This window comes from Canis lupus, chromosome 7, assembly GCF_011100685.1.
Source record: "Canis lupus familiaris isolate Mischka breed German Shepherd chromosome 7, alternate assembly UU_Cfam_GSD_1.0, whole genome shotgun sequence".
Taxonomy (NCBI): domain Eukaryota; kingdom Metazoa; phylum Chordata; class Mammalia; order Carnivora; family Canidae; genus Canis; species Canis lupus.
Genome location: NC_049228.1, coordinates 21013022 through 21027622, shown reverse-complemented (window position 1 = coordinate 21027622; position 14601 = coordinate 21013022). Strand labels below are relative to the sequence as shown.

The window sequence follows — 14601 nt, the reverse complement described above, 5'->3', positions numbered from 1 at the left end:
TTAATAATTAAATAGCAAGCATAAAAGCACCCAGCCCAGTGCCTGGCACATAATTTATAATAAATGTTAAGAAGCTCTGCTTCCCTTCCTAAGAACCTGACTTAAAAGAATAGCATTTTGCTTTTTGCGTCCATGTGGAGGGGGCTTTGGCCACTTCTGCTCCAGCCTCGCATCATTCCCAGGGGACTCGAATTGGCTGATGATTTTTGGCTCTAATAATGGAGGATTCAGTTCTTTGTGACAAAGTGGCTGGAACATTGTCAGCTGTTCATATGCCTGTTTTCTCCGTCTGCTTCTCTCCCTTGAGAACAAACTCTATTTTGCTCTCTAGCACGAACTAAACAAGCTAATCATGTCCAAAATGTAGAGATGACATTTTAATATATCCAGGCAGCCTGGCTAGCGGTTTCTCCGCAACTCTCAAAATTTCATCAACAGGGCTCTGAGCACTTTTCTCTGTTATGTCCTGTCTGGAGCCCTGAAAGCACTCCTGGCAGAGGTCACGAAGCTAGGGGAGACAAAGCCATCCTCATTCTGAGCACTGAGCCTTTTCAACTCACAGGCCCCTGATGGAAACATTCCCTAATGAAAAGAACAAAATAAGACTGGTTCACAGTGCACAGCAACAGAATGTTCCATCGGACAGAGAGCAGCCTCTTGGAACGTGGGAATCTGAGAGACTGGATTGCATTCAAAGAAAATGCCCCTAGAGTGATAAAGAGCAAGTCCTGGGGGCTCAGCAACATTCAAGATTGCATGCTTGGAAGAGGGGGTGGGGCTCCCCACCCAGCCTGGGGGTGGGGTGGGTATCCTGGAAACTGAACGAAGCTGAGATGTGAGGCTGATGATCAAGGACATGGGGAACAGCAGCTTCTTCCTCCCCTGAGTGAGATCCAGAAGCACAAAGGAGAAGCTGGAAGTGTGGTGCATGTTTGTTTTTCTAACCAGAAGAGAGAAAATGTGTCCCACCCTCTCTGAGCCCGTGGTCAGGAAAAGGTTGTTTTCAGAAGGAAAGGAGGAAGAGGAGGAGGAAATATCCCTTTTTGCTGGGCATTTGCTCCCAGGGGCAAGGGGGGCTGAAGGACACTGGATGGTGGTCCTGGGAGCCCCTCAGCTTCTCAGGACTCCCCGACCTCACCAGCTAGTGTCTCCACTAGCAAGTCTATTTAAAAAAACAAAAAAACAAAAAACACTCTTCCCCTTGTTTACTTGGAGGGGATTTTTCTTTTCTTTTTAAAAAAACTGCACATCTCACCAAGCCTGAATTATTGAAAAGAAAACTGTAAAGAACTGAGCATTGCAACTTTGGCGCAGTTGGAGGTAAATGTTCATCCTAGGAATGAAGAAAAATAAGAGGATTTGCAGGGATGAGTGGGAGGATTCTAAGGTCTCCCACATCCCACAGTGCAGGTATCCAGTGACTCTTCTGGAGAAGAATCAAAGAAAAAAAATCACTTAAATATACGTCACATTAAAAAACAAAAGAAAAAAAATCAGATGCTTGGGGTGAGATTAGAGAGGAAATTATTGCACAACCAGTGGGATGAGTTTGATGTACCATGGCTTTGGCGGTCTTCATGTACATATATCTGCTTTGTTTTCATTGTGCTTGTCCATTACACACACATACACACACACACACACACACACACACACGGTTTGGAAAGCCTCTTGACTAAGATCTTGGTCCCTGTGGTAGGCAGGCAGGAGAGCCACCAGACCAAAAAAAGAAAAAGAAAAAACAAAAAACTAAAAAACTTCAAATTGAGAGTGAGACACTGTTCGGTAATCAGTATTTATTAGGCAGCCTGCATTGCAGTAGACTCCTTGCCTTTTGACTAAATTAACGCAGGGCATCATCCCAGCAAGTGCACATGGACTTGATGCTTTTGCTGGGGGACAGTCATTTTGCTGGCACCCATAGAACCAGCCGCAGGATATATGTTTGAGTGACGAAATAAATTGTAAGTTCAAGGTTAAATCCTTTTTAAAATTAGTTCCTCATTCTAATTAGAAACACTGCATTGATCTATTTTCTTTTCTTATGCTTCAATACATGTGGTTGTTTTTTTAAAAATTCATCTACTTTTTAAAGTTAACTACCTTTCCTCATGGGATCCTCGACAAACCACAACCCCTTGTGACATCCACAACAGATGTGAGCCTAACTGCTCAGTATTTTCAGAGACTTGCAAGCCACATACTCTCACCACCAATCTCCCTGGGCCTCAGACTTAATTTTTAAAAAGGCCTTTGTTCCAGACCTAGGGCTCAAGCACTTATGTCCATGAATCCCAGGGAGTGAAAGACTTGGGAACTGGGAGCCCAGAAAGGACATTACATGCTCCATATTAGAGAGCAAAATAGCAATGAAACCAAACTAGAAATTAGGATTCACAGGTTCCAAGTGACTTTTTCAAGAAGCACATTTTGAAAGATTTTATTTATTTATTAGAGAGAGAGAGAGAGAAAGAGAAAACATGCATGAGTGGGGCAGAGGGGTAGAGGGAGAGGAAGAGGCCGACTCTTTATAGAGCAAAGAGCCCTTCATGGGGCTCAATCCTAGAACCCTGGTATCATGACCTGAGCTGAAGGCAGATGCTTAACAGACGGAGCCACCCAAGCACCCCTCAAGAAGCATGTTGTAAAACTAAATTAGTCTACATTGAACATCTGTGTGTGGGGATTTATTTATCTGTGTGTGCAATGCTCGTCAAGTGCAATCATATAAGGTGCCCGTTAAAAACACAACATGGAGCAGAAGGAAATAATCCAATTTATCTACTGAGTTCAACTAGGAATATTCATTTGAATAGCTAATAACTTGACATTGGATGGAAAAATTACTCTGTCTCTTCTTGGACGAGACCCAAGGAGGATCATCACTTCTTTGTCTCCTGACGAAATCAATAGTGAGTTTAGCAGCTGCTCTGTTATTGTAATTCAGCTACTTTATTTCTGTTTTAATCAGAGCAGATTACTTTTGACCAAACTAGCATCTCTGCATATATAATCTACACTGTATGACCTCTTTCAGTTAATGAGAACTGAGTCCCTCTGTTCATGTAATGTTTGTGCAAAGCTAATTTATCTTGACCAATATTATGCTAATTATATAAGTGCAGTTGGCTCTTGCAGACAATTTCTATTATGAGAGCTCTTGAAGTGCAACACAGAAGAAAGAATACAATGGAGCAGACATGTAATTAGGGAGATTAGGAAAATCCTTTCCCAGGTATCAAAATGCATTTGAAGTGTAGGAATTTTGATCTTTTTATTATGATGTCTGTATCCTCTAGTGGGCCAACTTGATCCTTCAGTTTTGTGGAGTAAAATCTCCGATAGCCATAGGGGCTGGGAAAATAAGGTAGATGAGTAAAAGAGGCAGGGTTCAAGTGCGTGTGCTTGTGTCATGGGAGGGAGTACCTTGGAAGCCTAGACCTGGAGGGAGTGTCTGCTCCATCTGAAGGAGGCTGCCCAGGGACTCCTGGGTGCCTCAGTCTGTTGAGCATCTGCCTCTGGCTCAGGTCATGATCCCAGGGTCCTAGAATGGAGTCCCATGTTGGGCTCCCTGCTCAGCAGGGAATCCACTCCCTCTCCCTCTGTCCCTCCTCCCCCACCGCTCACCCTCACTTGTGCATGCTCTCTCTCAAATAAATAAAATCTTTAGGAAAAAAAAATAATAAAGGAGGCTGCCTGCCTCACTGCCATAATATCATAAGGGAATGAAGTATGCCAATGGATTGGAGTGAAGAATCCTGATTTTTAAGTGGATCCAATTTTCTTTTTAAATTTTTAAATGCTGGGTTGGATCAAATAAAGTTTATCTGAGGGCAGGATCTACTGGGCTGCCTTTTTGTGACCCCGGCTCCGTTCCATACCAAGGTCATTTCAGTAACCAGAGGCTTAGAAATAGTCTACAAATTAGCTGGAGCATCCACCAGGTGGCAGGAAGAGGTAGCTGATCACTTGCTTGCCAACCTTTCCAAAGTCAAAGATTGCTGTGGATCTGTCTGGAGTCTTTAAGAACAGCTGTCCTCTTGACCCCACCAACAACTGCTCCCCAAATCCTGAAGCAGCCAAACACTTGAGGAGACCTCCCTCTCTTCCTATCATTATCAGACACAGATATGCCAGGAAAGTTGGAAAACAGATAACCCACCATACCACAACCCACCACCACCCCTGCCCAACACCCATCCTCACCTCCAGGGCCACTGGGGAGCCAGTTCCTGGAGCATGAAAGGCTAACAGCCTTGACTCTGCTTCCTCCTTCCACTGGTGTGAGGGCACTTGATATGAAGTGAAAAGGCACTGAAAATGAAAAACATCCATGTCCCAGGGTTGCTTCCAGGTGTAACTAGAAGCAAACAGACTGCCTGGGCACATAGCTGTTTTAGAAGCAAGGCCTAGTATCAGGTGCCATTAAGGTCTACTTGATGCTGCTACCTGTGTCTGAGGCCTGCGTTCCTGATCCACTGCTTGGCTTTGTCTATTTTGTGCCAGGATCTGACCTGCCTCTCAGTCTGGTTTTGACCCTGACACCAGGGCTCCTATCTGCAGTGCACCACCCAGCACATGACACCAGCCTGCCTCCTACCCAACAAAGACTACCTGTTGGTCTCCTCCTCTGCTTGGCCCAGACTCGCCCAGCCCAGGCCTGCCTCTTCCCCTGGCTTCACCCAGCCTCACCCCAGCCCATCCTCTCTGTGCTCTGTCCAGGCACTGAAGGCCACTCTGCTGGGACTGTCCTGCCCTGCCCCACCCCCCAGAGCTGCCTTATTTCCTCTTCTCAGAAGGCCTAGGGCGAAAGGCAGCACAGAACATGAATCTGTGACTTGAGGAGAATGCCATGGAGAGAGACTGGTGCTCATTTCCACTGAGAATTAGCAGGACAAGACAGCTCTGAATATTGGCCAGAGAGAGAAAGGCTATAAAATATTAGAATTTATTATCTGGGGAGATTTGGCATTTTCAAGTTTTCTGGGTGGACAAGAAAGCCCAGTGTCTGAAATGGGGATTGGCTGCAAGTGGGGAGCCCTGCTGGGGGCCATGGAAGAAACAGATTGGCCTTAAGACCAGCTCTCCAGACTGCTCTGTCCTCTTCCTGGCCAGCTGGACATGGAGATATCCTTTTAGGGAAAAGTCTGGGCTCATTTAAAGGGGGTTTAAACAAGGCCATGTCAGGCAGGTTTCCAGAATGCCAAATTGCAGAAGGGCATCGTGAATGGGGGAGAGCTCAGTCTGGAAATTCCGGGGCCTGACTTGCAGTCTGGTCCAAGGCTATGGGAGCTCAGGCTACTAGATCTCTCTAGGTCTCCAACAACTCATTAAGAATACAGAGGTTGGACTGGATGGACTGTTCGTTACCTAAGTTGACGTAACAACCCTTCGAAGCTTAAAACGACAAATGTCTATTATCTCACAGATACTGTGAGTCAGTGATCCAGTCTCTCTGAGGCTTCAGCCCTCTCAGGGTTTGACATGGAGAGATCTGCTTTCTAGCTCGCTCAAGTAGTTGTCAGCAGGATCCAGCTCTCTGAATCCTAGAATTAGAGTCTTGGTTGGAGTAAGAGCCCCAGTTCCTCAATAGATGTTGGCTAGAGGCCTCCCTCAGTTTCTTGCTACATGATTCTCTCCACAGGGCAGCTCACAACATGGTGGCTGGCTTTCTTCAGCATAACTGTGAGAGAGGGAGCTAGCAAGATGGGAGTCAGAGTCTTCGTGACATCCCGTCACTCTGCTGTATTCTGTTCCTTAGAACTGACTCACTGAATTCAGCCCACACCCAAGGGAAGGGAGTACAAGGGAGAGAATACCAGAAGGCAGGGATCACTGGGAGGTCTTCTAGAGGCTGCCTACCACAGATTATCTTCAAGGCCTCTCAGATTCCGTGACTCCTCCTTCCTCTCTCCCAGAAGGAAGCTATGTACACATTCTGTTTACAACCCCAAACTCCAAGCCTCTAAGCCAAGTGTTTGAATGGCTCTGATTTATTCTTTACCCAGAGTTAAACAACATAAAAAATGTAGTCAAATGGGAAAATCATCTTATCCCAAAGAGTTAGACTGTGAAAAGAAGACATTGCATTCTCTATTTCTGTGCCATCGACCATCAGAGTCTGCTGGTAGACCAAATATCTTTTTAGAGTAGACAGGGAAAAGACATCCTTGTTTAGATCCCTTCAGATCAAAGGCACTGATGTTTACCTATCCAAATGTAGGTTGATTGGAGGTAAATTCCTGCATTGTGAGAGGAGTGTTACAATTCAAAGGTCAATCACCAGTCACACTTTCTTTACAAAACAAAGTCATGGATTATCCCCAGTGCCTCTGGGAGGTACTAGTATTTCCTATGGAAGGTTGTGACTTTCTAAAGCCATGTCAGACCGTGGCTGAGGTTCAAATGTGGAGAAGAACAGAGGCTTCCAAATCCTGAGACTGTTGGGTTGATTTGAATTGAAGGAGATAAAGCTCCCTTTGCAGAAAATAGACACTAATGTTTCTGGTTTTGCCCATCACACAAGACACTTGTAGAGCAGTCATGGGTTCTTTTTTGAACTCTGTTTTAATCAATCAGAAATCCATATTTCCTTTACTAATAGCCCTCTTTGAAATTGTGGTCATCATAACCCTTTATTTTTTAATGACTCCAAGGGCTCTTCTTTTTGGAAAGCCACTCAATCAATGTGCATATACATATTAACCAATTTGCTGCCTGCAGCAAAACAGCCTCCATAGTCTCATACTTCTCTAACAGGCTGAGATCCATGTTCCTACTTATAATTTCTAATTCTGAGGATTCCTGAGCAATACATTCGGAATTTGCCAGATTTTCTTAGCCGATCGCCTTCTGTTTTCTTTTCGTCATATTTAAGAATCTAAGACTTCCAAAGATACAAAGTTGTGTACTGTGGTACACAACTATCAAAGCTTCTTATGTATAGCTCCTCATGTGTTCTCTCAAACTTTATAAAAATAGAGATTTAGCTGGAGGTAGCACAACACAAAAGCACAACACAAAGGAAAATACAGTTGACCCTTGAACAACTCAGAGGTTAGGGGAGCCAACCCCCACCCCTGCCACAGTCAAAATACCATGTATAAGTGTGACTTTCCTAAAACTTCACTAATAGCCTACCATTGACCAAAAGCCTTATTAATAGCATAGACAGTCAATTAATACATATATTTTTATGTATTATATACTATATTCTTACAATTAAGTAAGCCAGAGACAAGAAAATGTTAAGAAAACTATAAGAGAAAACACACCTATAGTACAATATTGTAAGAAATCTTCATATAAGCAGACCTGCACAGTTCAAACCCTTGTTGTTCAAGGGTCAACCACACATGGACCTTGACATCAGGCAAGCTGAGTTAGAACCCCAGGTCCACCACTCCCTAGCACTCAAACTTCTGGCAGGGTTATTTCACCTTACAGTGACTCTCGGAGCTCTCATCAGTAAAATGAGATCACAGACACCTATCTCACAGAACTGTTTCAAGGATTAAACTACCTAGATATATTTGTGAAATGTGTTTAGCACATCGCATGGAACCAGTTACTCAAAAAATGCTGGCTTCCTTTTCCGCTATGGGAGAAATAGAGATCTGAGCGTGCCTCCCAATGTTTAATCAAATAGGAACAAGAGGGGGTGGACTTCCTGAGCCTAGCTCATCGGCTTGCATTGCAGTCACTTCAGACCCTCCTTTTAGAGAGTTATCTCCAAAATATCCCCAACCACCACTTTAAGAGGCTTTGTGAACTGAGCCTGAAATGCCACAGAAGAGACATGCAGCCTGTGCCATTCCTGTGCCCTCACGTGAGGGCAAAATTGCTCTCAGTTTGTCAAGGTATGGAGAGCATTATGGGTGATATATGCAGAGACACTGATACATCCCCTTTCTGAACTTACATTGGTTTTGTGTTTTAGCCTCTGCATCTAAGGGGATGAAAAGCAAGCACCTATAAAAGTGCTCAGTGGGTGCTCTGTAGGGATCCCCAGTAAAGAATTCCTGTAGGTGATTCACAGAGTCAGCTGCATATTTGAAAATTTCTCTCCTTTACCTAGCCAGGAGCCTGAGATTTGCTCCAGCTATCCAGAAGCAGCTTTGAAGTATGCGTAGCCACTGGGCATGCCCTATACCCTGAAGTCAGCTGTGAGAGAAGAGGACTGAACCAAGTCACAGGGAAGCAGCCAAGAATCCAAGGCAGGAAGGAGCTAGAGGAGGAGAAGCTCAGAAGAAAAGGGAGAGACCTGGCTCCAGGGCCTGGGGCTGGTGTTTGGGGATGCCCTGGCCACTTCAATAGATGTGAGGGAGACACCAGAGTGGACTGGCCCAGTGGTTTCTCTTGGCCATGAGAGGAAGCTTATAAAAGCTTTTCCCAGCTATAAAAAATGAAAGTACAGTGAACGGTCCGAATCTTGGCTATTGAACAAAATTAGGAAAAGCCAAGATCAAAGGTATAAAGGAAAAGGAAGGATTGGGTGGTCTCATCGATCCCAGCTGCCTCCAACATTCTTTTTTTTTTTTTTTTTTATTTCATGAGAGACACCAAGAGAGAGGCAGAGACATGGGCAGAGGGAGAAGCAGGCTCCCTGCGGGGAGCCTGATGCAGGACTCAATCCCAGGACCCCGGGATCACAACCTGAGCTGCAGGCAGATGCTCAGCCACTGAGCCTCCCAGGTGTCCCTGCCTCCAACATTCTTGCTCCCAGAAGTCACCTCCTCCTGCAGTTCTCATCCTGGCCAGGACTCTGTCAGCAACTCTCTCGTGGGGGAACCTCCTGCTCCCTTGCTCTCCTAGCTACGGAAGCACACCTTACTTTAGCCAGGGACTCACTAGGAAACACAACTGGGATTACAAAAGAGAATATCCTAAGCAAGGGAAGTGTTTCAGAGCACAGGTACGGCTTGCCCTAGAATAACCCATATCTGGGCATACCCTAGCTCAACTGACACAGCCTCCCGGGAAGCTTCTTTTCCCCAAGTCTACACTTATCCAAGAGACCCAGCCCAAAAGTTGTCCTTAGGTGTTGGCTCCAGTCACATCCCACCTGCCTTCTCCTCTCATACCCCCGCCTCCCTGTTACTGCCACCCCTACATCCCCAACCAACAGCCAGCAGTTACAGAGACAGCTGGGGGGAGGGGGGTGGCACCTTTCTGAACAGAAAATGGGGATTCCTTGTGCTAATGAAGGACATTAAGACAAGTCCTTGTCCAGAGGACAAGGCGAGATTACTCTTTTAAATCTTGCTACTACATATTTTTTGGGATTATCTGGGATTATGGGAGTATTTGTAGAAAAAGCATCCCGAGACAAATGCCACAGAAGCGATACTCCTGGATTTATAATACCCTGGCAGCTTGTCACTGATTAATTTTTTAGTTCCACGGTGAGTCCTATACCTATACCGTGCCACTTACAATTTTCTGCCCTTCCTCTGGGTATGTAAAATCAACAGACCAAAGCTCAAGTTGGGGAGGGTCCGGGATGGTAGAACCACAATGAAATATTTTGTCAGTAGCCTCCCTGGCCATTTATCTATTCTGAGGTTTGGCTTTTATATAGAAATATTATACAAATATGTATTTTTTCTTTTTTAAATAAAGAAATGCACTGAAAAGTTTCCTCTCCACTACTCCCACCCACCTCCTGGCCCCCTCCCCAGATGCCTCCTGCTGGCAGCAGAGCCCTAACCGGAGGCCAGGCTGCACCACTCGAGTCAAAACCACAACCAGAGAGCATTTCCATAGCACTCTTCTGTGCAAAACACAAAGCCCCACAGCACGTTTTCAGTTTCGGACCTAATTCTGACCCTTCCAGTGCAAACTGTTTCCTCACCTGTCTTTAAGGGTGTCACCTCTACAGTGCATGTTCTTGAAAAGTCACCCTTTCACGAGGCTCCTTCCTGGGACCCCCTCCTCGTGTTCCTTCCCTTTCTCCTGGCAAGGGGAGCCACTCGCTGCCCGCTTGCCGCACCCTGGCATGGCACCCTGGCGTGGCACCCTGGCTTGGCACCCTGGCGTGCCAAGCTCCTGGGGGAATTCTTCAAAGAAGTAGAGTCTTGTTCGATCCCTGACCTCCCCGCCCAAACAGAGCCCAAACAGAGCCCGGGGTAGGAAGGCCTAGTTGTCCCCGAGGGAGCCTCGGCCTCGCCACCCACCGAGCGCAGCTGCTCTGCTAATTTTAGAGCCCTGAGAAGCCACCTGACTTCAAGGCGCTTGGGAGACACACGTGGCACCTTATCTCCGAGGCGATCAGGGTGGGGCCCCGCTCCTCCTTTCAACACCCATAACACCTTTGCGAGCCGGGAAAGTGACCTTGTTTTTTTGGAGGCTCCTTTCAATAAATGCTAAAAATAAAAACCACCTCCCGACCTGGTGGCCCAGTGCAAATTTGGCCCCGGTCTGGCCCGCAGCGGTCGGCGCGTCTGTCCGGCTGCCCGGGCCGCCCTGCACCGCCCTGCACCGCCCTGCACCGCCTCGCAAGCCAGAGGCCCAGGGCACCGGCTCCCCCGGCTCACCTGCTCCCCCCTCGCCCCCCGGCCCCCCCACCTGCTTGGCCCAGCCTGTCCTCCGTCTGCCGGAGGCATCTCCTAGCACCCAGGGGGCACCCTCAGGTCACTGCCCCTTAAACTTCCAGGGGACCGTTTTGTCTCCTAAACAGGAGTCCCCGAGGTCCTCCTCCCCTCCATCCTGCGACTGTCGCAGGTGCAGGGGGGCCCTCGGCCCTCACCTGCCCACGGTGGCAGTGGGTGGTGGGCTCCCGCCTCCTCCCCACATGCTGCTCAGGCCAGCTCCCAAGACGGAGTTTTTTCTAAAACCAGGCGCATCGCCCACTTCAAGTCCTTGGAGCCTTTCCCGGCGGGTTCCCTGTGCTTTGTGCCCACCACCATCACCTGGGCAGCTTTCTAAAAATGTTCGGTGCCCAGCTTCCACACCCCCTCAGCCCCAAGTGTTTTGTTCCTCAATCTTTACAAATCTCAGCATATATGGTCAGAATAGACTAAATATCAAAATTTTTAAAAGATTTTATTTGTTCATGAGAGTCACAGAGAGAGAGGCAGAGACATAGGCAGAGGGAGAAGCAGGCTCCCTATGGGAAGCCTGCTGTGGGACTTGATCCCAGGACCTCGGGATCACGAACTGAGCCAAAGGCAGAGACGCAACCACTAGAAGGTAATGCGTACCTATGTACAGATACTTCATGGAGCCCAAAGCTGCTGAAAGCACATCTGGGCCCCTGGAGCCCTGAAACCCTGAAAACCCTGAATTAGACAGCTGCCCAGGACCAAGACATTTCTTCTCGGTCACTCTCTCTTTTTGGGAATTTATGGCCTCTGGTCTCTCTTCATTACTTTTGGATCTTCTTGGCAGACGATGTCCACCACCTCTGTTTGCCCAGATGAATCCAAATTGGCTGCTCCACAAAGGCAGGCTTGAATCCTGAAGGTGCGTGTTCTCACTTGCAGCCACACTGACTGGCATCCTAAATATTAATTCCAACATCCCAGAAAGGAGAATCTTCTTCCAGGGATTCACCCTATTCCAGTCACCTATAGCTAAACACGGCTGCTGCATTAAGAAAGCAGGTCTTGGAGAAACGGAGATAAATCCTAGGATGGGCAGATACCCCAAAAGGGGGTACTTGTGCTCCAAGAGTCAAAGGATTCTTGCACCATGTGATAAATGAATATAGATCAACAATACCAAGTGCCACGTGAGCCCAAGAGGAAGCCATTATTTCTACCTTGGCTGTCAGGGATGTCTTCAAGAAGTTGACAGTGGACCTAGACCTTAAGGGATGCATAGGATTTTGGCAGGCACAGGGGAAATAAAGAATATTCTAGGTGAACAAGATTAATGGGCTACCTAGAGAGGGTATTTCCTTGTGAAAGTGCATGGAAGGAACTGGAGCCATGTCAAAATGGCGGGATCAGCAGATGAGGCTAGAAACATGGGTTCGGTCCAGACTGTGAGTCTTCATATCCCAGAGACTGAGTCTGGTCTTCATTGCTGCTGAGTGGGCTTCTTCCAAAGGACCTCGGTCACTCAGGTAAGGATAGGATTATGTGAGCAGACTTAGGGAAGGGCACAGAGGGCCTATGCTAGGGCAATGGGGAGATTCTCACCAGAATTTGCAGTTCAAAAAGCACTTTGCCTGTGATACCTCATCTAATCCTCATAATATCACCACCATCTAGGTAGGGCTGGCTTTTATTTTACCCATATTACAAAAGGTGAAAATGTGGTTCAATTCAGTTAAGTGACTTGCCCAGGATCACACAACTAACCAGCAGAGGCATGTCTTGAACTTAGGGCTTCCGATTCTAAAGCCTATTCTCAGTCCACTGCACCAAGCTACACAGCCATGCAAAGGCCAAACAAGAACTGCCTTGAATTATGAGATAGAGGAAGAGGATGGATTCTTCAAGAAAAACATCTTCATGATTGATTAATGACATAGAAAATTACTCAGGATAGGATACTGAGCAGTAGAGAGACGATTGATGAAACCACTGTGAGCATCGTGGCGTTAATCTTTCTTAAAGTATGTATGCATTGAAAAAATGCCAAAAGGGAAAACATCAGATTGTTCTGGGTGATTCTTATTTTTGGCTGGGAAATTCTTATTTTTACCCTGATATCCTTCTAGGTCTTCCAAAACTTCTACAATGAAATTGCATTAAAGTGAGAACAATACTTTTTCATAATAATAGATAGATTTTCTCATAGTAAAATAGTCAAATAGTATTCTTGCAGAATTTTTCTATCTATACAGAAGCTAATGCCATTAAAAACATATATACACAAGTAAGGGCATACTGTACCTAGTGTTCTCCACCTTGTTTTTTCATTTAATATGTCTTGTGTGTTTTCTTACCTGGATCTGAAGATCTACCTCATTCTTTAGCAGTTGCATGAAATTCCATTAAATGAATGTATCATAAGTTTTGTAATCAATCCATTTTTGTAGACATACTTTAGATTTCCAAAATTTTTTATAAGTACATTATGTTTATATTCTTCTACGTTGCCCATCCATCTTATTGTAGATGACAATAAGTACCTCATAGTTGGAATTACTGGGTAATTGACCATGTGCATTTACATATTGTCATATTGCCCTCACCTTCACTGACTGTGGGTTAAAACCTTTTCCAGTTTGTGCCAGCTTGATATGTGTTTGCTTGTTTGTTTGTTTAAAAAAAGGAATTCTTTTACAAAATACTTAGAAAGAAAAAGTTTCCACCATTGAACAATATACTCTGTCCAGTCCAACATACATCAGGTAGGGGCACCTGGGTGGCTCAGTCAGTAAAGTGTCTGCCTTCAGCTCAGGTCATGATCTCAGGATCCTGGGGTTGAGCCCCGAATTGGTCTCCCTGTTCAGCGGGGACTTGGCTTCTCCCTCTCCTTCTGCCCCTCCCCTCCCCTCCTGTTTGTTCTCTCTTGCACTTTCTGTCTCTCTCTCAAATAAATAAAATCTTTTTTAAAAAATTCATCAGGTAATCACACAGTTCTTTTAACCAAAATTGTGTAACTCAGAGTTGTAGTATTTCTCCCAGTATCCACTTACCCAAAATCTACTGTTTATTATTCATTCTCAGTGTATATAAAGTAATGAAGGCCCAACGCTATTTAGAGTAGTCCTCGTATGACATCAATTGCTAGTTCATAGTATAAGGCAGTAACTAAAATTTTTGTTCCTGTGATTGAATGACAGAAAAGAATGCACCATGGTTGTTGCAAAGCTCCATTGAAAACAAGGAAGACTGTCAAAGAGGGGCATTCTCAAGGTCCAGTAGAGGCCTGACCACAATCTACAGGACAAGGACAATCAAGTGCGTGAGCATGTGGGGAGGGCCAAGCAGGTAGTCTGGATGATTCTCTGAGCACCTTTCAAAGGACTGCTGGTGGTGGGTCTCCTGAGAATAAACACTCCCCAATAGATCATTCTTCTGTCTAGCCTTTCTGAGCTACTGGGTTTGCTGGTTGGTTTATTGGCTTGCTTCTTTACTCTTTAAACTTTGAGTTGTGAGCTGAATCCAGATAGTACTGCATTGTCTCCATCTCCATTCAAGGGATAGGTTTTAATAGGAAAAATTTGTAAAATGATTTCATCATTTCAATAGATACCAAGAAATAATTCAAATGAAATCAACATTGGTTCCTTTTGAAAACTCTAAATATTTTCACTAGAAGGGCTTCTGTATTAAAGTTTCTTCCTTTAAGAAACCAAAACTACAAGCCAGTATTATACAAAATGAGAATCCCTTCAAAGCAGAAACAAAGCCAATGAATGTGCCCTCTGCCATCATAATACTCAGCATGGTATTACAGTGGTGACAACAACATTCTGAGAAGGGCAAGAAACAGAGGCATCTAGACAGGAAAGGACTAATCAAAGTATCTTTGGGAGATATTATTATACACTTATGAAATTCAAGAGGTAAATGGAGAGCTAGGGAGTCTAAGACAAATTCACAAAATTTGGTGCTATTCTTTATACTAGTGGTACACGTAGAAAAAGTGATTCCATCCTATTACAGTGACAAAAAACATAAATTCTTGAGGATTGACTCAACT

General features: G+C 45.4%; 1 long non-coding RNA gene across 3 annotated transcripts in view; it reads left to right on the top strand.

Annotated features, from left to right (window-relative positions):
• The window catches only part of LOC102155707, a 51592-nt gene that overhangs the window by 30844 nt on the left and 6147 nt on the right, over window positions 1-14601 (top strand). For all 3 annotated transcript variants that reach the window (XR_005362033.1, XR_005362032.1, XR_005362031.1), the window contains one exon: window positions 13739-13856. This is a non-coding gene — a long non-coding RNA (uncharacterized LOC102155707). The remainder of the gene's footprint in view (window positions 1-13738; window positions 13857-14601) is intronic.